We start from the raw sequence: 26723 nt of genomic DNA on the forward strand, positions 1-26723 counted from the left end.
TTCTTTATCAGCATTATACAGTTTGTAGCATAGAAGCCCTATACGTGTTTTATTAAATTTACACATAATATTCATTATTTTGGAGTAATCATAAATTATATTTCTAATGTAGTTGTCCACATATCCACTAAATGTATATAGACTATAACTGAATTTTTAAAACATGCTGTGTATCTTGTGACCTTGTGACCACTCTGGCCACTTTAAATATTATTCCTTTGTCTTTAGTTTTTAGAAATGTTATTATACTATGTCATGGCATGGATTACTTTGGGTATATCTTGTTTGGGATCCTCTGAGTTTCTTGAATCTGTAATTTTGTCTCATGTCAAATCTGAGTTTTCAGCCATTATTTCTTCAAAGATTGTTTCAACTCCATCCACTTTACTTTCTAGATCCAGGACTGCAGTGGCACAAATGCTAGATTTTTGTTTTAGTGCCTGCTTAGACTGAATGTTTGTGTCACCCCAAAATTCATATATTGAAATCCTAATCTCCAGTGTGATGGTATCAGGAGGTAGGACCTTAGGAAAGTGAATAGTGTTCTTACAAAAGGAACCCCAGAGAGTTTCTCACTGCTTTTGCCACGTGAGGACCCAGGGAAAAGAACTCCATCCACAAATCAGGAAGTGTGCTCTCGTCATACATTGAGTTTGATGGTACCTTGATCATGGAAATCCCAGTTTCCAGAACTGTGAAAAACAAATTTCTGTTGTTTATAAGCCACCCAACCTATGGTATTCTGTTATAGAAGACCTAATGGATTAAGAGATTAAGCTAGCTATCTTTAAGGCTATTTTTTCCCTCTCTCTGTTCAGATGACATAATTTATATGAATTATGAATGTTTCATCTTCCAGTTTACTGATGCTTTCCTCTTCATAATTCATTCAGCTGTTAAATTCATCATCTGAGCTTTTTTATTTTGGTTATTTTTATAATTTAAAAATGATTTCCCATTTGATTCTTCTTTATATCTTCTGTGTCTTCACTGAAACTTGGTATTTCCTTTCTGGGTATTTCTCTCATTTCATTAATTTTAAGTATGTTCCTAATTGTTATTGAAACGTTTTTACATTTTTGCTTTAAAATAGTTGACAGATAATTCCCCAAATCTGCCACCTTGGTGTTGATAGTTATTATCTTTCTTCAGTTAACTTGAAATCATTTTTTTCTTGGTATGACAAGTGATTTTTCTATTGGAATATGAACATTTTTATATTATATCCTGATTTTCTGGATTTTATTTAAACCTGTTTTCGCTGGTTTTCTCTGATTCTCTTCTAGCAGTAAAAAGACGTTTGCTGCCTTGTTATGTCAGGCGGAGGTAGAAGTTCAGATTTACAACTTGTCCTCCATTGACATTGTCGCAGGTAGTGGGATGGCATCTCATTTCTGCTCATCTGGGCTTGAGATAGAAATTCCAGCTCATTGTGTGGATCACAGCATAGTCAGACTGGCCTCATTAATCATTAGCTAGTGGTAAAAGTTCTGACTTTCCACCAGGCTTCCTCTGACACTATCACCATGGGAATGGGAGGAGAGTCTCATTCTGCTGGGTGGAGGTGGGAATCCAGGTTCTCCACATGGTCTGCATTAACACTGTAGGTGGGGGACGGAGAGCTCATTATCTGCCAAGAAAATGAAGTCCCTGGCTTTCTACCTATTCTCTGACACTACCTAAGAGGAGGATGAATGTGTTGGGCTATCTTTAGAACCTGAGAAGGGTAGATGTCTATTCACCCTTCTTGGCTTTGGCTGGTATGGGTGGTAGAAGGTCCTTAAGTGTCTCTATGGTGCTTGACTGGAGTAATTTAGTTATTGCTTAAAAGCTTTCTATAAGACCAGGCCACCTTATACTGGTGCCATATTTTAGAAGACTCTGTTTTGTCTTTAGTAAGTCATAACTCTTCCCAGGATAACACTTTTCAGTGAGCAAAGTTGTGCCTACCCAGAACCTAAGACCCCACTCCAACCTTCCCTGTAACTAGGACTCTCAAATGCCCTGCACTACTACTTTCCAGGATAGTACAAGGCCCTTGTTAGATTTCCTCTGAATATGGACCATGCTACCAATGTATGCCCCACTAGGCCCAAGGTGGCCAGATATTTGTAAAGAATACAGATTGAACTTGGATGTGGTTAGTAGAGATGTTTGCATGCATATGGTGAGGCACTATAATCTGTAAAACAGAGGTGGGTATATGCAGAGAAGGGAGTCAGGTGGTAGAGAGGAAGAGGGTTATCCCTGTGTACCATTGTATCTTGGCATGGAATTCCAAGGAGTTTGAGAATTCCAAATTTTAATATGGCCAGCCAGGTTTCATAAAAGTATTTTTATCAAGGTGGGAGGATAGAATGTATTTTTCAGATTATGTTAGCATGATTGACAATTTTTTATATATGGGCATATGGTATCCAGCTCTCCATTTTTACTTTTGCCTCAAGCCCCGTGAAAGTTCATGAAAGAAATTAAAGGACCTTTAGTAACAGAATTGTAGACTAAACCTCAGGAAATATCCAAGCTATTAAAATGAAATATAAGAGAATAATGAATGAAACAAGTAGGATCAATTCAAAAAGCACAACATCTGCATTATAATGGTAGAATTTACAGAAAGAATGACAGAGAAAAAGGAAAGATTAAAATGTTCAATATGATAATAAAACAAAATTTTCCAAAGAAGAAAGTTATGGTTTTCCGGATTGATAGAAACCCAGAACACAGCAGGGGAAAAAAATCCATTTCAAGAAGTCCTATGAAGAATATTAGAACACCTGAAATGATGAAAAGATGCTTCAAGTGTCAGGGGGTTGGGGTTGGAGGAGGCAAATACAAATGACAATGGAGCAAATATGGAAATTGCCTGGGAATTCTCAACGGCATAGGAAGCTATAAAAGAGGTGTGAAAAACAGAATAAAGAACTTCACGTGTAAATATCAGAAGATTGACCTCTTATAAACTACTCTTCAGGAACCTAGCAGAAGATAAGTGCCAGTACACAAGTGAATGTACAGAGAATGAGAACTTCTGATCCTAGAAATATTTGCTCTTCACAGTTATGGTGAAGAAAAATTACAGCAGTACAGTTTTGCTGCAGAATTAGAGAGCAACCTGTCTGAAGAACATAAGTTTCTGCTTGTAAATATTTCAAAAATAAAAACTGCTGGTGCACTTTGCAATTTACTAGACCAGAAGATCTCAGCATCAAATAACTAGCAGAAGTGTTTATGACACATTAAAATCTCAAGTGTGCTCTGAAGAAGGTGACATCTTTTGAAAAGATCTTTGTTGTTTAGATTCTGGAAAACACTGAATTGATGAGTAACCACAGATGTCTGACTTGACATGAAATGACAGAGCTCTTATACAAACCTTAGCAGGAAAGACAAGTTTTATTCATGTTCTACTACCATGGTTTGGCAAACTAATTCTTTTTTGTATCTTATCCTTTGATATTAAATAAGAAAGCATTTATTTCTGAAAAATTTTGAGAGAGGTTATGGCACTGTTTTGAATATGAAAGAAGTTCAAGTGCATTTTTTAACATCGCTGATATTTATTTCTGTAACTTCAAGAAATTTAGACAAAAATGTAAAGAAGTACACTTTTTTTAGTTTCTTTCCTGCTTGCTTTTCCTTCTTTCCCTTCCTTCCTCCTTCCCTTCCTTCTTTTCTTTCTTTCTCTTTTTCTTTTTTAAAATTTATAGATTCTCCTAGTTCTAGTACTTATAAAGTAGCTCTATTTTATAAAGTATATAAATAGTTTATAAAGTAGCTAAATTTTAGTTAGGGTTACTGAAGCAAGACCAGTCATAAAGCTAATTACCAAGTTAGTCTGACAAGCTGATATTAACAATATCTAGAGTGTGTACTAGAAATCATGTGACACATGAACTGTGATGGTTAATTCCATGTGTCAGCTTGGTTGAGCCACAATGCTTAAGATATGTGGTCAGGTATTCTAGATGCTCCTATGAGGGTGTTTTTGGATAAAATTAATATTTAAATCAGTGGACTTAGTAAAGCACATTGCCCTCCACATGCCGATAGACCTCATCCAATTGGTTGAAAGCCTGAATGGAATGAAAGAATTCCCTCCTTCTCCTGAGCAAGATTATGTCAGGACTGTTTTCAAACTTCAGATGCAACATTGGCTCTTCTGGGTCTCCAAATGTTCTGCCTTTGGACACTTTCCTGAGACTCACCAACTTTCCACTCTCAGGAAAACCAATTAATTATTTTTTCTCTCACTCTATCTATATATACATTTCTCCTGTTAATTATGTTTCTCAGGAGAACCCTGACTAGTATATAAACCAATGTATTTTTTTTCCTCTTTCTCACACATATATACACAGATCAAAAAAGAAAAAACTATAGTAAGTTCCTTAATTATTCCTATTTTTATAATGTTCACTTAATTTGTCCTATATTATACATTAATATAATTAAGTGACAGAACTGGAATCTAAAATCTAAGCAGCTTTGACAGCAACATTTATGTATTGCACTTTATAAGTTAAAGTGAGCTAATTAACTTGAGAAATTAAAAATCCGGCACAATCCATCAGTAATTTTACAATTTAAGTTGAGCGCAATATGTAAATGTAATTGTGCCATAAACAAATCAGAAGTAAGGCACTAAAAAGAAAAAGGTATAACTCCTTCTATGAGATATAAACAGTTAGATTGAAATTTTTAGTTTCTAAACCCAGGACTTTTCTTTTTATGTTTAAAAACAATATAGAGAAGGTAAAATGTAAAGTCTTTGAATATTTTCCAATTTTTAAATTATGAAGAATATTAATTGAAGATTTGGAGAGAGAAGAAAAGAAATAGATTAAAAGCAAAAAGCAAATCCATTAATCACACAAGGCAAAGAAATTGTTCGTTTTTGTTTCTTTTATTTTCTATATATGACATTTAATATTTGATATTTTTTATTTTATTTTTTAAAGATTTTATTTATTTATTTGACAAAGATCACAAGTAGGCAGAGAGGCAGGCAGATGGAGGGGAAAGCAGGCTCCCCACTGAGCAGAGAGCCCGATGTGGGGCTCCATCCCAGAACCCTGAGATCACAACCCCAGCAGAAAGCAGAGACTCAACCCACTGAGCCACCCAGGTGCCCCAATATTTGATATTGTTAATTAGGAGAACACTCTGCACTACCTTTTAAATACATAACCAAATTTTTATTCTGTAAAATATTCTTCAAATTCTGAATTGTCACTGTTTTTATATTGTCTCTATAGCATTCTGTAATACAGTTCATTTAACTTCATTTACCTGTTTTGGGGCATTTAGATTTCTACATTTCTCATGTTATAAATAAGGCTTTTATGAGCATTTCCTATATAATGTTGAACATACTCTGTGTACTACTCTGATTATTTTCTCATTACAAATTCTTTTAAATAAAGTTACTAATCAAGTATTATCTGAGATAATCTAACAAACACTTGAAAGTTATTTATGAAATTCCCATTCTTTGCTCTCTCAATTTGTTTTAAAAATTATAAATGTGATTTACTATTTATGTTCAACTGAAATGTAGAATGTTTTCTAAGATTAGCTATTTCCATTAAGAAATGCAATAAATGTTATTTTAAATTACTTTAATGTTTGAATGGAAACTAAAAATATTAATTTCAATCCTGAGTGAATTTTGTGGCAAAATTACAATACTCTGATAAGCCAAGAGTAGAATAATATCTTAAATATAGCTTTGCAGTTGTTGACCAATTACTCCAGTTTTAATTTTTCAAAGGGAATGAAATACCCTAAAACTATCTAATTATAATGCCAGAGCAGAATACTATGAAACCAAATGCAGCTTTTGTGTAATGATGGAAGCTTTAAAGCTCCTTCCTTAATTGTGATAATTTGGAACAAATTAGGGAGTCTTGTGGTGAGCAATCGTCTAGTCATAGATCTCTTAGGAGCACTAAATCAAGGTGCAAGGAAACTTGCTGAGCAGAAGTCTCAAATCTGAGTATTTTGTTAACCAGAAGGTCAGCTTAAAATGATTTTTTTTAATCTTCCTAATACTTAGTAGAATGACTATCTTTGCTTTTGTGACTATTGTAATTAGGGTTTTATTTTTAAAGCACAAAACATATAGATGACATTACTGTGTAATTATAGAATTAATATAATTTCTCTAACAATTTTTTCTATTAAAATAAAATTGCTGTTCTATATTATTTTGGCTTACTTACAGTATAATTGTGAAATATCATATTTGGAGTTCCCTTGATCCATTCTAGCATTCTCTATATGCTTTGTTCTAAATAGCAATAGGCCATTTCATGGTAGTAACTCACTGGAGTTCAGTAAAAGGTCAAGGATTCTAGAGGGAAGCATAGCAGCAGGATTCCCTCTACAAATGAATCTAACATGAGCAAATATCTTACAGAAAATGCTGTCCTAACAGTCCAAGTAGTTGGCAGACGTTTTATTAAACTGATTATCCTTCAAGAGTTGCTTTAAAGACCTGTATCCCTATAGAGGCTCAAGTAACATATGTCATCACTTTTTTTTTCTTTATTCTTTCACCTGATTATTTTAAAATAAGCTAACTATTCTACATGTAGCTTGTTGACTAAATACACTTAACAACTCTCTGTCATTTACAAACCATTAAAATAAACAGCTATCTAAAATTTTTTAAAAAGGAAAAAAAATTCATGCTATATGAGGAAATAGAGAATTAACATAAAATGAAGCAAGCTTATGAAAAATATCTTTTTTTCAAAGATTTTATTTATTTATTTGACGGAGAGAGAGCGAGATCACAGGCAAAGAGGCAGGCAGAGGGAGAGGGGGAAGCAGGCTTCCCACTGAGCAGAGAACCTGATGTGGTGCTCAATCCCAGGGACCTAAGACATGACCTGAGCCGAAGACAGAGGCTTAACCCACTTAGCCACCCAGGCGCTCCAAAAATATATATTTTTTAAACCTGTAATTTGAAAGTCTTACATAAGCTTATACTGAAATATTCTGAAAAGACCATTTCTCCAGGGTATCCCATAACTCAAAATTCCCTTGTTCAAAAATGGGGGTAAAGGGCTTTGTGTTAGCAAAAAGTGTTTTTCATGGTTAACATGTTAACTAAGACATTTTATCCTCCTCTGTGGAGGGCATGCTCTTCTTGTAATCAGCTATCAGTTTTGAATTCAGTCTGAATTATTTGTGCAGTGCTGGGTTTGCTGTTGTTAGAAACTCAAATAAGGAAATGTTGGAAAAATACATCTATATTTATTATGATGATAATTATTATTACATTATTAAAGAATAATTTTTCTAATATATATATTTCTAAGGATATATCTTTTGCATTTTGAAGATCACAGTGTTCCAGGATTTTTTTATTTAATGTCTTTGTAACTTACTTTTATTTTAATTGTATATATTTTATATCCATAGAATAAATATATATGGTGGCTAACCAAACATAATAATAAAAAAGAATAAATATATATTAAGATAAAATAAAAATGATAATTCAAATATTGATTAGTATAATATCCTCATGAATTTACTATTTGAAAAAAAATGTATATACTCTTTGACCAAACCACTGATGATATATAATTTAAAACATTAATAGTTAAAATATTATTACCAAAATTTATAATTCTGTATTAGTTATAATGTCTTGTTTACCAGAAATATGACGTTAGGGAAGTTAATGAAATTCTCTGAGACTCAGATTTCGTATCTGTGAATGTAGATAAGAATACCTACCTCATAGAAGTGCTCAGAGAGTTAGCTGAGTTAGTGTTTGTAAAGTACTTAGAATGATTTGAGAGACAGAAAACAAGGACAGATTATTTAGGGAAAAATAATTGATAAAAGGAACTTTTAGATGTTCATGTGTTTTCACTTTACAAAAACAAAGTAAGTTTTCATTTTAATATACTGAAATTATGAAAAAGTATTCCTTTTTCCACATAAGTTTAAGTTGTTTCATCCTATTTAAATACTTTATTCTTTTTTTTTTTAATACTTTATTCTTGGATACTTGGATACTTCTAGGGAGTTTCAAAGAATAATCAGTTCTTTACCAATTTCTATAACAAGAAAATAAATTAGAAAATGATTATCTTTAACTGTTTTATAAATTACAAAAATCATATGGTACTTTAGGCTTGAAGGAGATAATTTTTTATTTTTGTTTTGTTTTTATTAATACAAATAATATACAAACATAATGAAAAGAATTAGAAAAATTGAAAAATCACCCATAATTTAGTACAAATAATCGTTAATAGACTCAAATGTTAAATATGTATATCTTTACAATATTTTGACTGTGAGATATGCAGAATTCCTATAGTTTTATCCTGTTGAAGATACATGTGTTATATAATACTTTACTTACATTATTTTCTGTTTTTAGTTATGTTCTTAGGCTAGTTCCTTAAAAGTGGAGGTTTTGGAAATGAAACATGTTGCAACTTCTATAATGTACATCTGAATTACATTATGGAAGATGAATTCTTTCTTAAAACCTACAAATATTTTAAAAATACAGATTCCCCCAAATTACATATTTTCCACATACATACATGTATGTGTCTTTGATTTATAACATCAAGATAAGCAAACTAGCTTAGTAATGATTATATTCTTAGTCATAAATTCACTTATGAATAAGAATCATAAAAGGAATCAAATAACCTTAGCACTATAAGTTTTTTTAATAAATGGATGGAAAATAAAAATGCTTCTTTTGCGTTTTTTTCAAATTAAATAGGTTGCTTGGGAATATGAATGATAGGCATATGTTCATCAATGATGTTGATTATTTCTTTTTAAACATATTATAGAATTTTTTGAAGTAGTAAGTATTAAGGTGTATGCGTGTGTGCATCTCTAACATTTTTAGGACGATTCACAAAATTTTAAGGTTTGCTAGATACTTTTTTCAAAAAATAAGTAAAATGTATAATTATTTGTCGTAATAAGAGTCCATGTTTTGTACCTAGAAGTACTCTTACAAAAATAAAAAGAAAGAAGGAAAAAAAGAAAGAAAAGTATTTCTTTGAAAATCACTAGCAAAAATTTTGGAGGGTATGAGATTTTTGCCTTAACGCAACTAAGCAATTTAGCTTGCCACAGTTTCATAGATGTTAGCAGGAGACTGGTGAGTCCTGAGTCAGGGACAAGAGCATAGCAGGCAGTATGAACTTCATTTTTGCATCTATTTTTCTCTTGTCCTCTAGGTCCCATAGTGGGAGATGCAGAGGAAGGGTCACTGGATGTTGCATACATAGTGGTTTGTATCACAGGTGATGAATCCTGGTCATAGGAAACCCAAGTGTTATAAGAGGGTAACTCTTTATAAGGGGGTAACTATCAGTCCAACCTTTGCTCTGAAGGAAGATACTGTCTTTATAATCCTGGTTCGGAAACACATCTGCCTTCCATCCCAGAAGACACGATCTCTAACTTCCAAATCCTTTTACTATACAGATATCTTTGAAAAAAACAGTCCAGAAGAGCCATTAATGCTTTTTCACAAAACATACAGACACACAGGGAACTCATCAAGAATCATCCCCTATAATCTTATGCAATGATAATACATATAATACCAGGGATATTAGTTGCTTTGAGGACTCATAGAACCAGCAAAATTTGAACTTTAATAATTTAATGTTAAGTAGATAAACCAAAGGCCGCAATGTCAAAAGTTAGGCCAAGTAGAAGAATCTGAATAGAGCAGCCATTGGTAGTTAAGGTTATAAATGTTCACTTTAGTAATAAATTAGTTTGTGAGACCTTCAAGGTGAAATTGAACTTTAATCACTTTTGTAATCCTTTAAAATAAAACAGTAGACCTCCTGCTTATTAGCTGCTAGTAGTAAATGCTTCTTTGTTTTCAAATTCTCAGCATCCATCTTTGGATAAATGCCCACCTCTACACTGTGTGACTGCTAGACTGCCATTCACCAGACCCACAAGAGGCCAAAAATCTTAGAATAGTAACTGGCACAGAGAGAGTACCATTAAGTATTTGTTACATTAATAAAATTAAACCAAAGAACTCTACATGATGTCATGCATAATAAAATTGTGCTGAATTATATCAAATAATATTTTTCTCTAAAATTTTAATAAAGAAATCACTACTAATATTCAAAATTTGAAATGTACAAAATAGCAAAGCAAAATTATTCTTGTCCCTCAACCACACAAATTAATATAGGTCAACAATATTATTAATAATTTTTTTCTTCTGGAAAAATTTTATACATATGTAATAAAAATACATATACAAAAATTTAAAAATATAAACTACTGATTTCTTATTTTTAATGTAAATGGTAATAAACCATACACATTATTCCAATCTTGTGTTTTTCTCTTAAATATGCATCTAGGAGAGCATTTTATATTCAACACATATGGAGTTTTCTTATTTTGTTTTATAGCCTTATGTTATACCCTTTTGTGGATTTATAGTGGCTCATTAAACCAGTTGTGTATTGATAGACATTAAAATAATTTCCAGTATTTTGCTGGAAACAAAAAATTTGCAAATAACTCATTTATATCTGTGCAGAAGAGCTATAGAATAAATTCTTGGAAGTGGAATTTCTTGATAAGAGTGTTTGCCCCACCCCCTTTTAATTTGGTGGCACAGATTGCCATAGATGATATCCATAGATTTGTATTATAAATTTATAAACTTCCTCCAAGAATCCATGAGAATGCCTATTTCCCTATATACTTGCCAAGAAGGCATGCTATAATATAGTGAGTTTTTTGCCAATCTGGAAAGTAAAAAATGAAATGGAATGCAATTTTAGTTTGCATTTTTCCTGCTGTGAATGAAATTGATCATAGTATTTTATCTGATTAAGAGATATTTGTACTTCCTCTTTGGATAATTATGTACCACTTTTGAACATATTTTTATTTTTATTTCCTTTCATATTTCTTTTCATATTTTACCATTTGCCTTCCATATTAGTTTTCTAGGGCTGTTATAATAGTACCATAAACCAGGTGACTCAAAATGACAGAAATATATTAGTTCTAGAGACTAGAAATTCCAAAATCAAGGTATATTGCAGGATGATGCTCCCTCTGAGACCTCTAGGGGGATCTTTCTTTGCCTCTTGCTAGCTTTCTGTAGTTGGCGGGCAATCTCTGGTGTTCTTTGGCATGTAAATGGATCAGTCAGATCTCTCATTTCTTTCTATATGGCCTTTTCCCTATGTTTCTTCACCTTGTCTTCCCTTTATGCATTCTTGCAAACACTCAAGAAAAAATAGTACCAGTTCTACCCAAAATCTTCCCAAAAATTAAAGAGGAGGGAAAACTGCACAGCTCATTTTTTTTTAGGTCAGCATTCCTTGCTTTTCAAATCAAAGATTCTATAAGAAGATAACTACAGCTTAATATAATTTAAGAATATGGATATAACATCTCTAACTAAATATTAGCCAACATCCAGCAATATTTGTAAAGAGAATAATACATCATGACTAAGTGTGCTTTATTCTAGGAAGCCGAACTTCATTTAACATTCAATTAAATTGCCCTCACACCTATTTTTAAGGCTTGAATAGTTGCTTGCTCTTACTTGCCCTGAAAATAGAGTATGCGGTTTCATTTCCTTACTTGCTTTGGATAATTTTGGATAATTTCCCTAGGGCAAGGGTGGAATTCTTACAATATGCCACCATGTTTATTCTGTTTACATTAAATTTTAGCAAGTTAATTAAATTAATTTTAATTAGCTACATATTATATATACTATAATATATCTGACAGAGCTAATTGGACATCAGCATGATCAATATTACTATGCCAGTTTCTATTTTTTTCTTCATTTTTTAAGGATTCTTTCAGAACTTTCATTGATTTATAAACCTATCTAGATTTTCTATTAAAGACATCTTTATGGTTACACTGTAATGAAGGTATGTGACAACATAAGGTAATTATACGTAAACAGTATGCCACTTGTATTAGGCCAAAAAATGGACCCGCGAAGATATCTGTATGCTAATTCCCATGTGTTACCTTATATAGTGAAGATTTGTTAAGTAAGACTGTTATCTCACATAGTAAAATTGACTTCTACAGATGGAATTAAGTTAAAATACCTTGAGGTAGGATGGTTATTCTGGATTATCCAGGTGTGCTTGATTAATCACAATGGTCTATATAAGGGGCAAAATTAACAAAAGCAGGAGAAGGAGATGGGACAATGGAAATAGCGGCTGGAGTGATACACTTAGGAAATAGAAGGGGCCATCAACCAAGAAGCGCATCTAGAAGGCATCTAGAAGCTACAAAAGTGAAAGAAACCAATTCTTCTCCTGAAGCCTCTAGAAGGAACATAACACTGCCAAAACCTTTATGAGACTAAAGACCTCCAGAAGTATAAGAGAATAAACTTGTGTTAAGCCACTAAGCTTGTTATACCTATAGCAGTGATAGAAAACTAACACATCACCTAAGATATAAAATATGTAATACAAATGCACCTAAGAAAACATATGTATCTGCCTCCAGTGTTATTCCTTTCTTTCCTCCTTATTATGAAACAACTTTCCTGATTTTGGAATGTGTAAATTCACAGAAAATATAGGAATAATTCATTTTAAATGATAGTTATTACCTTCTTCCAGAGTAATAAAGTGGGAACTCTCCATGTATTTGCTCAGTTTGACTCTATTTCCTTAGTTTTTTTCATGCTGAGGTGTTGCATGTCAATGAGTTCTCATAAGTGACATATGTCTGGAACTAATGGGTTCCATCTCTATGTCTGAACATTAAAACATTAGGCAGACAATTCTTCACATTCTACTTTATCCTCTTGCAGCTAGACATGGATGTGATGGTGACGAACATTCACATGTGGAATTATTCTGAGGGTGCCATGGCAGCTTCAGAAACCTTCCCTGATTTCTCATAGTAAGGAAATACACAAGTGGAGGAGAAATGGGATGATGAAATATGGGACAGAGACATCTGAGTAGATAGGGATGAAACACAGAAATCTTAACCACAGGTCTATCTGAAATTCTGTACTGTAGCAAAAGAAGCTCTTTCAGACGTATGTAGGGAAACGATTTTTGTCTACCTTAAGTCTTTTAAGCACTATACCTAAGACAGTGATGTTGATTCTCCTTAGTATTCATCCTACCACCACATGTTTCATCTGTGTCCATGAATTAAGTTGGATACTCAATGTTTTAGTCTATTTCGGCTGCTGTAACAAGGTATCATAGCCTACGTTGCTTATAAATAACAGAAATTTATTTCTCAGAGTTCTAGAGGCTGGAAGTTTGAGATCATGGAGCCAACATGGTCAAGTGCTGCTGAAGGGAACACCTTCTGCTTTTTTCTCACTGTGTCCTCAGCTGGTAGAAAGTGCAAGAGGTCTCTTTTATAATGGCACCAATCTCATTCATGAGGATTCTACCCTCGTGACCTAGTTATCTCCCAAAGGTCTTACTTCCTAATTCCATCACATTGTAGTAAGGATTTCAACACATAAATTTGGTGGGGGTGGGGGTGGGGGGTGGGAGAAGAAGACAGACATTCAGTCTATGGCATTCAACATAGTTCACATGGGAATCACAAGGAACGCCCATGGAGGTGAAAACTATACACTGAAAGAATGGCAAGTTTTCACCAATGTCAGTGGACAGTACACATAAGATTAGATACTGAAGGTGCTGTACCAAGGAGGAGAAATACAAGGCTCAATAGGATTACTGTATTAATATGGAAGTGGTTACAAGGGATTAGAATTTCAATATCTTGGCTGAAGCCCAGGGGAATAGTTTTAATAATCTGCTAAAGATAAATTGAACTTGAACTCCATGATGGCATACAGTTAATGAACTTGAAATGTCAGCTTCTCCCTGGCATATAATAGATGATGGCCAGAGAGGTGATAGTGTTGCAAGGGAAATATTATGTAGAACCTGCTTAGTCATCTTCTAAAAATACTCTTAAAAGAACTTTACACCAATTTTTAAACTGATGAATTGGTGAGGAGAGGACAACGTTCTTATAGTCCTAATTCTCTGTAGCTCAGAGATGATGATAGGGATGCTGAAATGGAAATAGGTTGCTTGAAATCAATAGAAATACCAGGGTCACAGAAGAACTAGGGACCAAATTGTAATGGAGTAGAAGGTGTTTATAGTCTACATTATATTCCAAGTGATATAATATTCATAATAAGATGGCACGAATACAGCATGAATGTTTTTATCCCCTGATGAACCAATAAAATATTAATAAATAAAACAAAAATGTGTATCTGAAATACAAATAGAAGAGATAAAGTAGAACATGAAATATAATTGCTCTGATAAGCAAGTAGGACAGAAGGAAAAAATGGAACTAAAGAAAAATGAAACAAATAAAAAACAAATAGTAGGTTGGACAATTAATCATAAGAATACTGATGTATGCTAAATTTAAATGAAGCAAATATTCAATTAAAATGAGAGGCCAGATGCTGCACTTGTACCTCCCATCCTGTAGGAAGAGACACAGCACTTTATGGACATGCTTTGGTTTTACTGACAACATTTCCTATATATGGGCATCCTCTTATGACCCCTTTGCTGCATTACTTAAGGACTGTCTCTCTTAGATGTGACCTGGAAACAAAAAAAAAAAAAAAAAAAAAAGTATGCAGAAAATCCTCGTAGTGATGCAAGATCTCCCATCACTTGTTCCTTACAATGTAGCTCACACACTCCATGGAACAGAAGTATATTTGGGGAGGGGGAAAAAAAAAAAAGGCACAAAACTCTGGCAGGCCCCCGGGGTAGTTACAGTGAATGTTGGGTTTTTAAGTAGGTTCAGGACCTCTTCTACTGATAATTAGTATCCATCTGAAAAGTAGGTCCAGAACATTTTTTCTTCCAGCCATAACATAATAACTGGTACTTGACTTGCCTATGGTGCTGTAACATCTGTGAAACTGAATAAAATGTATGGTTCAGTTGTTTGCAAACATTATATAAAGAGAAGTAAAAATCTTTGGTCCTTAAGAAAAGGAAAACAAATAACGTAAGCCACTCAAATATCTCAGCCTTTTGCCTAAGGAAGGTGAGTGTAAGCTGAAAAGATTGGAGAGGAGGGCTGCTGAAGTAGCTGAATTTGCTGCTCAGGTTGAAGAGAAGTGGAAACTGCAGGAGGGAAGGAGGGAGTGGACAGAGTCTGAATGGGGTTTTACATAATTTTATGATCAAAGGTTAAAATGCCTGTCTTTGGCCGAAGATTGGAATAGAAGAAACCTAAATAGAATGCTAAATGTCTTTAAGTAATTCAAAAGAAATAATTAGAAGGAAAATAGATTTTTCTAAAAATAGAACAACAAAAAGGCAATTTAAGGGGCACCTGAGTGGCTCAGTCAGTTAATCTTCCGACTCTTGATTTGGCCCAGGTCATGATCTCAGGGTCCTGAGATTGAGCCCTGCATAGGTCTCTATGCTGGCCGTGAGTCTGTTTAGAATGCTCTTTCCCTTTCCTCTGCCCCTCCACCCTGGCTGGCAAGTGCATGCACTCTCTCCTCTCTCTCTAAATAACAACAACAACAACAATTTTAAAAAGCAACTTTATTGTGATTACATTAAATGTAAATGTATTAAGCACTCAAAAAAAAAAAAAAGCAAAAGTTGTCAGGCTGAATAAAAGAGCAAGCCCTGATTTTATTCGGTATCAAAGAGATAAAAATGCTAACAATAAAAAGTATAGGGAAAATATATACCATGCTAAGAGGAAGCAGAAGAAAGTTGGTGTGGCTGTAAAGAGTATTATCAGAGACAAGGAAGGACATTTCATAATGACAAAAATTCAATTCACCAGAAAAATATGACAGTCCTAAATATGTATGTACATAATATCAGAGCTTTAAAAATAGACTAAATTTGACAAATCTAAATGGAGAAATAGACAAATTCACAATCACAGCTGGAGACTGTAACATCCCTCTCAGTAATTTCTGAAACTACTAGACCAAGAATAAATAAACCCAGCTGGGCCCAGCCCTAATCCTGTAGACTAATGGTATGTAGCTGCGTGAATGAGCCCAGAGACCAAAAGCTTACTTCCACCTCCTTATTCTTTCTCATTTGTAGGTAAACTACTTATACAGAAAAAAACCTGTAAATTAAAGTGTTCTTAATAAACTGAAAAACACTGTGTTGATTCTATATTCTAAAATATGAACGTAATAGGTATTGAAATCTTTGAATGCCAAATAAATAAACAAGGGCATAGACTGGAATACTATCGACCAACTTGACGTAAATAATTTTTGTAATGCAACATGTCATACCACAACAGAATATACTTTAAAGTATACATAGGTAATTTACCAAGAAAGATTACATAATGGGTAGGATAATGAATCTTGAAAAATTTCATAAACTTGTGATCTTACTGAGTATTTCTTCTGATAACAATCATATCAACTTAGACATTTATCCTTCTGGAGTAAAGTTTCTCTGAGGTGATTAAACCAAGTAAATGATGTTATCCAGAAGGTTTGGTAGATTGTAAGGTGAGCATAAATTAGGCATAAATTGGGCTTTAAAATGAAGGAGCTGACATTAAAAATTTATGTTTCATGACTATTTGCAGAAGATGAATATTAAGTATATTGTGATACTTTTTTGCACCTTTCTTATTTCTAGTAAGTTTAATTATATGCACCTTTCTTATTTCTAGTAAAGTTCTGCAACATTTTTATGATTTTTAGTACTTCGTTTCTTTCTCATATTCATTGTGAATTGTGTATTGTGTGTTTATTGTACTTTATAATGTGTGGGAATGTTTATATATTTTAGCTTCTTACCTTTAGAAGTTTATCTTGAAAATATCTTCTATTAGTATTGTAGAATGACCTTTGATGTATAGAAATATTCAATTTCACTGCAGTTGCACAGAGGATAGTTTCCTTTATATTGACTATTATAAGAAATTTAAAGCTATTGTAGTGGCTGGGTGGCTCAGTCAGTTGAGCAACCAACTCTTGGTTTTGGCTCAGATCAAGATCAAGCTCCTGAGTTGGGCTCTGTGCTCAGTGGGGTTCTTGAGATTCTCTCTTTCCTTCCCCCACAACCCCCACTTTCTCTCTCTCTCTAAAATAAATAAATCTTAAAAAAAAAAAAGAAATTATAAGCTATTTCAATATGATAAACGTATTACCCTTTACTGTGTGCTAAAAGTTTTAAATTTTGCTTTTTAAGCATAAACAAATGGTATCATGCAGTCTGTGTATTTGTGTGTGTGTGTAAATATGTGCTTATGTGTGTATTTGTATATGATGTGAGTATGCTAGCCATCCTTTCCTCCACCAAATTGCAATGACAGTGCAATATAAGACAACTGTCCATGCTTGGCACAGTACTATTTTTTAACAATTCTTGGGATTGTTATTTTAAATACTATTTTTATAGATACTAATAATGAATAATTGCTTAAATTAAGGCTCTTATGAATCTTCTAATGATTCATATTCATATTCTGAGTAGTCCTCTTGACTTGCATTTGAATTGTGTTTGAATTTGGCTGGCTCCTGAATAGTTCAACTGTTCCTCTTAGATGTGCTAGCAGCAGAAAATTCTGATTATAGGTTTAAATATATGAGATTTTGACCAAAGGAGTGGGAGAAGAGAAAATGGAGAGAAAAAGAGTTATTTCCCTGTGCACAGAAAGATGCATGGCTTACAAAATCCTAAGTGTATGTGTAACATTCACAAGACGATTTGAAAGTATATTTAGAGTAGAATGTCTATATATGAGTGAATATTACAGTAATTTCTACAAAAGATCAAAATTTATAGGTACTACCTTTTTTTTAAACTAAGGATATGATAAAACTAGGTCATCTCAGGTAGATATCAGTTAGTGACTTGGAATGGTGTGTATTTATATCACTTTGGGGGAACTTTATGTAACAGATTTTAAAATGTAAAGATTTTTCTAAGAATACTGCATTGTACTAGTGGTTATAACCAGATAATGGAGAAGGAATACTAAATTCTGTTATTCATGAAAATTTGCTGCAAGAATAAATTTAGAAATAACACATTTCAACCCTTCAGTACAGTCCTAAAATTAGCCCACTACATTTTAGAGGTAGAGCAAAACTCAAGATAAATACAGTGTTGGGATCAAATGAAATCGTTAACAATGCCTGTAATAAAAGAGAAAATTACACTTTGGTTGTGGGGGGCTGAAAGGAGACACATTGGACTGAAAATTCTAAATTTAGATGAGGAAGAAATAGCTGCATCTTTGACCCAGAAGGATTGAACACTAAATATATTCTTTCATTCACAATAGAGAAACATGTGGTTAAAAGAATTGCAGCTCAATTGTCCTCCATAAAAACTATTTCCAAAAGTAGAAAATGAAACTGCTTGATTATTTATAATAAAAGATGTGCAAAGAGATTAGCAAAGAGATTAGCCTTTTGATGAAAGTGGGTGATATCAATGGAATGCATACATGGGGAAGAACTTTTAACTTAGACTCCATACCAATATCACATTTTCACATTATTATTAATGACCATTGCTATTACTTTTGGCATGTACTGAGTGTTTATTCTGTGTGAGATGGTATGTAAAGTGTTTGTATAGATCATTTCATTTAATTGAAAAATCTCCATTGGTCAGGTGGGATTGACAAATTCATTACATTGACAAGGTGACCGAAGCTGAAAGGGGTTAGCTTACTTTGGCAGGGTCATGTTATAAGAGTGTGATGATTTCTGAATTCAGATCCAGCCAGTATAACTCAAGACTCTTCATCATGACGCGTTTTGGAACCTCCTTTTTCCTAAGGAATTATTATGACAATATTTAATGTGTATAGCTGAACAATGGAGAAAAAAAAAGTAGCCAAACTTTTCAGAGTATTAAATACTGACTCTGAGCGAAACTTAGTTCCCATGAACCCTAAATTACCACTTTGAATTGCCAATCTGAGTGGGAGTTTGTGGATGCCAGGTAATAAAAGATATTCTAATAAAATTCACTTTGTGTTGGGAGCAATAGAACTTTTAAAATATGGTGATTATTTCTCCAGCTCTTAGCATTACTTTGGAATTCAAGTGGCCAAATCCCATGTTAGCTTCCACCCTACGATACAAGGGCCATGCTAATTGGATGTTCTAAATGGAAAGTTTTAGAGCTCCAATTTGCTACAGAAATAATAAATCAAAATAAAATGCTGCATCTCCAGAGATATTATAAGCATTTGTACTTCCACAAAGATTTCAAAAAAAACATGTGAGATTATTCCTGTCACATATTTTATATATTGGTTTTTAGTTTTATAAGTGGAAAAGACGGAGGCATTTTGTAGAATTTGGCAGGTTAATAAAAAAAAAAATAATGACTTATATCTCATTTGCTACCCCAAATTTAAGTCAACTGCTGACCATAGGTTTGAATCTATTGATGTTGTTAATAATCATCTATCCTTTTGAAAAATAGGAACCTCCAGAAGTTTTTTCATGACAAGAACATCAGAACATGTTTTCATAGTATTTTATTACTATGTCTGCTCCCCTAATCTGTGATGCATTATGTTAGTTTACAAAATTCTTAACACCTTCTCCTCTCTACTAGACATTTTTTTTCCTCTAGGACACATATTTTGTGGTAATGTGTATTTAGAAAAGTATCTTGAAATTCTTTTTTATTTTTATTTTTATTTATTTTATTTTTTAATTTATTTTTATTAACATGTATTATTAGCCCCAGGGGTACCGGTCTGTGAATCGCCAGGTTTACACACTTCACAGCACTCACCATAGCACACACCCTCCCCAATGTCCATAACTCCACCACCCTCTCCCTCCCCCCTCCCCCCAGGCAACCCTCGGTTTGTTTTGTGAGATTAAGAGTCTCTTATGGTTTATCTCCCTCCTGATCCCCTCTTATTTCATTTATTCTTTTCCTACCCCCCAAACCCCCTACATTGCATCTCCCCTTCCTCATATCAGGGAGATCACATGATAGTTGTCTTTCTCCGATTGATTTATTTCACTAGTATCTTGAAATTCTTGATAAGATGTATGAGAGAAGCAAGAGATATATCCCATATAAATACAGAAAAGTTCCTGTGAATCCTGAGACCTGAGTCATATAGAGATACAGACTCCAAAATGAAAAGGAAATAATTGCCATAATTTAGACCCCTTATCCTTATAGAGGAAATATGTACACTCCTTTCTAGTTAAATTTTGATTGTTTGAATTGACATTAAATACATTTATATTTTTCATTAATACCTATTTATCAAGTGATTCAAAACATTAACAACTTTGGGTGGGATCCTAAAAAACTGAAGGCTAGAAATAAGTAAGGGTATGACAAAGTATTATTCTGGGCTTGGTATTCACTGACATAGAGGATTAAGGAAATGGGTGAAATTTAAGATGAAAGATGAGTTTATAAAAATACATTTTCAGTAAAATTGAGATATTAAAAAAGAGACGTATGGATGGAACATGTAGATTTAGTGTTGTAAACATCCGCAAGGACAATCATGCCATGGCACAAAACAAGGTCTCTGAGGACAAAGTGTATGAAGAATGAATTAGAGGGGTGAGGGCTAAAAACTTTCATTGGATGGTTGGGTAGGGGAGGATAAATTTCCCTCTACTCTTCTGAGTCATTAGCTGAGACCCCTGTGATAAATAGAAAAAGAGAGAGAGAGAGAAAGCAAACAGAAGTTTATTAACGTGCATACGACAGGAAGAGATATTCAGGGAAAAATGAGTAAACTTCCTGAGATGCCTTAGAATTCGGACTTATAGACCATCTTAATATGGAAAGGAGAGTAGAGACATAGGCCTCTTGGGGGAGAATAGATGTTTTTTAGGTAAGATGAATGGGCCTTGTAGAAGAATAAATGGGATGTCTGATAGTTTGTGACAAAGTTTGTCTGGGTGTGGTGTTGATTTCCAGTGGCCTTTCTTGTGATGAATTAATCTTCCCTGGGTGACGAAACTCCCAGGGAAGGGATTTATAACAACTGAATTCTTTTGGGGGGATCTGTCTTTAGGTAGATAAGCAGAGTTCAGATACAGGCTCTCTCCACATTTGCCGTTTTTCAGGTACCTACAGCTCAAAATAATTACTACACCAAAGGAGCATATTTTGGGGTGGCATTTACTGCTATCCTTCGACATGTGTAAGTAGGAAATTAGTTACAAGGGTGAAAAAAGGAATTTGAAGAAATAAAGGCATCACTGGAGCAGAGCAGGTTTCTAGATGGTGTCAAATACTATAGAGAGTAGGACTGATGAAAATCCACTGGGTTGTCCCACTAAAGATTTCTGCTCCTGAGTAAAGGTGGTTGGTTATAGATCAGTACTCCCACTAAAGACAGTTGGGAAAGCGAGGTAAAACATTAAAATCATGTAACTAAAGTTATCAGATAATTATGCACTCAAAGAGGATTAGATTAGATGAAATTCTAGGGAATGCTTCTCAGAAGTCAGCTGAGGATTGTAGACATTTCTCCTCAGGAGATTTCTCATTACTGGTGTAGCCTAAAGGCTAAGGATTGAGGCTTGGCACAGGCAGAGCTCCCTGCTGACAGAGCGAGTTCCCAACATGTCTTGTACTGGTTGTACAGGAATGCAGTGACAAAACTGGAAATCTGATAATCCTCAAAGACATGGTGATTTTCCCTACATGATATTTGCTGAGGTCTAGCTGCATAGGATGCTTGCAGCTGGATTGAAAGCTTCTCTAAAGCAACATGCAATCTTCCACATTCTCAAGGAATTCAGGAAACAAAGAATTGCCAAGGACAAGGATCAAAAAATAAAACAGACATGAATTGAAAGTCTAATTAGTGAAGGTCTAATTGACGATGAGGATCCTGTAGTCACTTGCCACTTTTCTACCAAGGGTCCCTTACAGCTAAGGGCTGAGATTTCAGACTTGGGCCTTCTGTGGAGCACAAGGGATTTTAGCATTTGCTCAGTAGTGGAATGATGAACCTTGACATGTGAGACCAGCTTCTCCCTTGTAGCAGGTGTAAGTTTTGAAGCTGAATAAGGCAAAAAGTTACATGATTCATACTGAATCATACTGAAATCTCTGAAGAGCAGAAATGACTCCCCCTCAGTCATTTAGATCTAAGTAGCAACACATGCTAGCCTCTCAACTGAAAGCCTTGTGGAAGCGTGCTGTGGTAAGTAAGGGTGGCAAGCTAGTGTGTAACTAACCTTTACCCAAACCGCAGCTCAGTGCCCACCCACGTCATCCCTGATTGGAATTAGAAATAAGTTAACCTCTTTCTTTATCTCTAAGAGAGCAGAACAAAATCTCTCCTTTAGAAGACAATCTCATCTAGAATGGGGCCCTTTCAGTTATTTGATGCACAGAGTATGTTTTTTTATTTTTCCCTGAGTATTTTGGTTTTACACATTGGAACTTTATAGTTACATAAATAGAGTCTTAGAGGGCATAATTTAGAAGATTTGATTTATGAGTCTAGGGGAAGAAAATCAATGGAGAGCCTATAACAATGATAATCTCCATCATTTTAAAGGAACACCTAATCTCTTGCATAATTGGCTGATTAATTTTGATCTATACCACCATACCAAGCCTTCCAAAACTTACTGTAAGCTTGCTCCTTGATATTAGGTGATACTAAGTATCCACTGAAGTTTATGTTTTGGATAATAGCAGAGACATACAGGATGGACAAATGTGGTACTTAGACAAAAGGGATAGAGAAAGGTATGCTGTTGTTAGGATATACAGTGTTATCAAATGAGGGTCTGAGAGCAGTGCAAACATGAAATTTTGTGTTTCACATTTTGTCTTCCAGAGACATTATAGATTTAGGGGAGGGTGAAAAAGAATCTCTTAGCTCTTCAAGGCTGCTCTTCGGTTTGGGAGCAGTTTCATAATTGGCTTATCAGAGATTGTCACACTTGATAGGAAGGAACCAACACTCTCTGTGGACTTTAATAGTTAAATGGGAGATTATGGCCCATCAGGTTTATATTATCTTACCAGAAAAATCTGGAACTATGTATTAGACAGAATCCTGAGCAGAATATAACCTTGATGCCTAAGTCTCCTTATCAACCTCTGTTAGGTTAACTTGGAAGTATAGCCAGGGCTTTGCAGAAGACAAGCAGTGGTATATAATGTTGTATGTAAATGATCATGGGACCCTTTGGAAGCCAGATTCCATTTATCAGCTCCCTAATCAAAGGGTTACATTTATAAGGACCTGGGAAAACATAGAATGGGGGACAGATGAGTGTCAGTATCAATGAGAGTTCTCGACACAGCAAAATATGGGCTTCCCAGACTTCTGGGTTGTGGTGGTTAAGATGGAAGGTGCAGCTCTGATGAGGGAGTACTGGCAAGCAGTAAGACAGGCTTCCTTCTCAATGTCCAGAAGGACTTTTCTCCATCAATCTGAAAAGGCTGTGAGTTTAGGGACTTGATCAGTTTGTCAGCAACGTACCCTGGGGTCCTCTCAGAACTATAAAGAGAAGACAAGGGCATTTCGCTCCCATCCTCAAGTCAGACAAACCGAAGAGAATGTTACTAATCATCACAGACAGGGAGATGATGCCCACATGATCCTTGCTGCAGGGAGACTCTAAGAATAGATTTTCTGGTTGGAGAAGGACGACTTATATCTTTTCCTCTTCTTCTAAAAGCTAAAATGGAAAATACATCACATACTGCGGTGAGTCCAGTGCTGAGAGGTTCCTGTTCTGCTGTTGCTGTGAGGAAAAAGAGGGCAGAGTGTTTGGGGCTGAAAAGCCCATCTTCCTACCTCCCCAGAACACATCCACCATTACTTCTCATCCAAGTGTTATATACCTCCCTCCTTCACAGATGCCACAGGGCCAGCTCCTTAAGAAGGCATATATATTATGTTCATATTAGACTAAATGTTTATGAGTTTGCAAAAATATACAGAAATAAAACCATAAATATTATACTTGTATCTAAAGGTAACACCTGGTTAAGGAAAAAATATTATAATAGCAATATTTGAGCTTCTGTAAATTAAACTATGAAAAAACTATATTTACCAGTTTTACTGTAGAGAAGAGAAAAAGTTATCCTTAGCACAATATTGGGTGAATTGGAATTAGGGTAACTAGTGATTGGTGATACAACCTAATCAAAAGTTTATTGCACTTCCTTACTCTTCTTCTTTAAGTTATACTTACCTTTTATCTTGACATTTATTTATTAAAGACGTATTAATTACCTCACAGTTAATTAATTAACCACAGTTAATTGTAACTACATTAATTTACATTTAACTGCTATAGATATGGATATAAACCCTTACTTTAATAAAGATGGTGGTGGGTCTAAATTGTGAAACATATTTTTGTTTAGTAAATATAATTGCAAGGAATTACATTATTCATCTATGCTTGAGTTAAATTCTGGGTTGGTTTCATTATTTGGGTGAGTGAATGAAAGCTGGACACACAGGCACATGATTCAAATGCATCAGTAGCCTGGTTTCTGGGAGGAAATGATATTAAAAATTGTCTCCTTAAGCCCAATGCAGGGCTCCATCCTAGGTCCCTGGAATCATGACCTGAGCAGAAGGCAGACATTTGGCCAACTGAATCACCCAGGTGCTCTGAAAATCACTTAAAAAATTGAGGTGGGGGGCACCTGGGTGGCTCAGTTGGTTAAGCATCTGTCTTTGGCTCGGGTCTTGATCTCGGGGTCCTGGGATTGAGCCCTGTATGGCTCCCTGCCCAGTAGGGAGTCTGCTTCTCCCTCTCCCTCTGCTCCACTCCCTGGCTTGTGCTCTCTCTCAATTAATAAAAATCTTTTTTAAAAAGATAAAAATAAAGTAAAAAATACAGGTGGTTTGTAAAGAAATATGTTACAACTTTAATTTTAGTTACTTAAGAACTTCCCAAAGCTCACATAATCAAAATAAATGCAGATCTTATGTTTCTTTTGAAAAAAAAAAAAAAATTGTCTCCTTAAAAACTCAAATATTTGATGACAAATATCACACATAGATGGTATAAATCTTTAAACTTTTATTCCTTGTCAATTTAAAACTGATACTTACTTATTTGAAGAGACATGTTCATGTTTTTTCTCTTAAAACAGATCATGCATCTATATGAAAGAATAACATACATCTATAGTTCAACATAAACTATTCTTTGACTCTAAAAATAAAAATAATTAGGTAATAATGTTTACAGTATTCTAATATAAGCTCTTATTTGATATTCATAACAATATTGAAAGAGAGGTGATGTACCCATTTCACACCTGTCAAAATATAGTCAGGGAGGTTAATCAACTTGACTGTGGTTAAGTAGATGGTAAACAGCTAGGATTTAAACCTAGATCCCAGTAGTCCTGCTCATGGTAGTCATATGATGCTGCCTCTCTGGCTGAGATAGTTATTATTCAATGGATGAGAGCTGTTTGTTTTTATGTCTTCAAAATATTTTTAGAACTGTACAACAGGGGAATCTGGGTGGATCAATCGGTTAAGCGTCTGCTTTGGCTTAGGTCATGATCCCAGGATCCTGGGATCGAGTTCCCCCTCTCCCTCTGCTTCTCCCCCTGCTTGTGCTCTCTCTGGCTTTCTCTTTCAAATAAATAAATAAAAATCTTAAAAAAAAAAGTGTGGGTCATGCACATGTTAGAATCAAATAAATAATAACTTTAAACCTTACTTCCAGTGATATATAAACAATGTAGGAACTTCAAAAATTCTGACCTTATACAAAAGCTCGTTTCAAGTCCGTTCTGCTTGTTGACTCCAATATTAATCGTGCAGAATTAGCTCAAAGGAGGAAACAGATCCTTACCTATCAGCAATCTGTGCTGGATTTTTTTCTTTTACACCATACCTAAGGGATTAGGGGTGATGATTTGGATATAACTTTGCACCCTATCAAGATGCAAGGGAAATTGTTAGGAAACTAGTACAGGCAAATCAAAGTGAGAGTAGAGGTGAGAAAAGGGGAAGGATCAGGGAGCAGAGGGAGTCACTGTGAAGGGTGTTGATGATAGATGAAGAAAAGAAGAGAGAATGCAGGAGGAGAAAATTTTAAGTCTCTACGGTCTAGGACTGGAAGTGGTTAAACCCATAAACCACATAAAAATGCCTATCATTTTCTATTACACTGGGATTTTCAAGTCCAAAGGGACTCAAAGCACCTTTACTCTAGAGCAGTGTTTTCCAAACCTACTTGTCCACTGTCCATAGTATTATCTGGGAAGCTAAAAAAAAAAAAAAAAACACAAACCAACCAAATAAACAAAAAAACCCAAAACTAATGCTTGGGCTGCACTCCTTAATGTTATGATTCAGTCCAATTTGGGATGGGGCAGAGAATTCGACTTCCTGATTATAATTAGAAGCCAATTCCACAAAGCATTCATTTATTTATTTATTTTCTGATGGCCTGTGAAGTTGCATCTGTGTGTTTACTATTTTGAGGATTGAGAAAGCAATCATTTTATTATCCCAAGATATCTACTTCATGGTCTATCATCACTGAACTGTCTCCAGCTTATATTATGGAAGTAGGGCAAATTTGAAGCACTATTTGTAGGCCGAAGTTATGTCTTTTTTTTTTTTTTTTTAAGATTTTTATTTATTTATTTGAGAGAGAAAGCCAGAGAGAGACCATAAGCAGGGGGAGCAACAGAGGGAGAGAG

This window comes from Enhydra lutris, unplaced genomic scaffold (assembly GCF_002288905.1).
Source record: "Enhydra lutris kenyoni isolate GAN:26980312 unplaced genomic scaffold, ASM228890v2 scaffoldscaffold15, whole genome shotgun sequence".
NCBI classification, from domain to species: domain Eukaryota; kingdom Metazoa; phylum Chordata; class Mammalia; order Carnivora; family Mustelidae; genus Enhydra; species Enhydra lutris.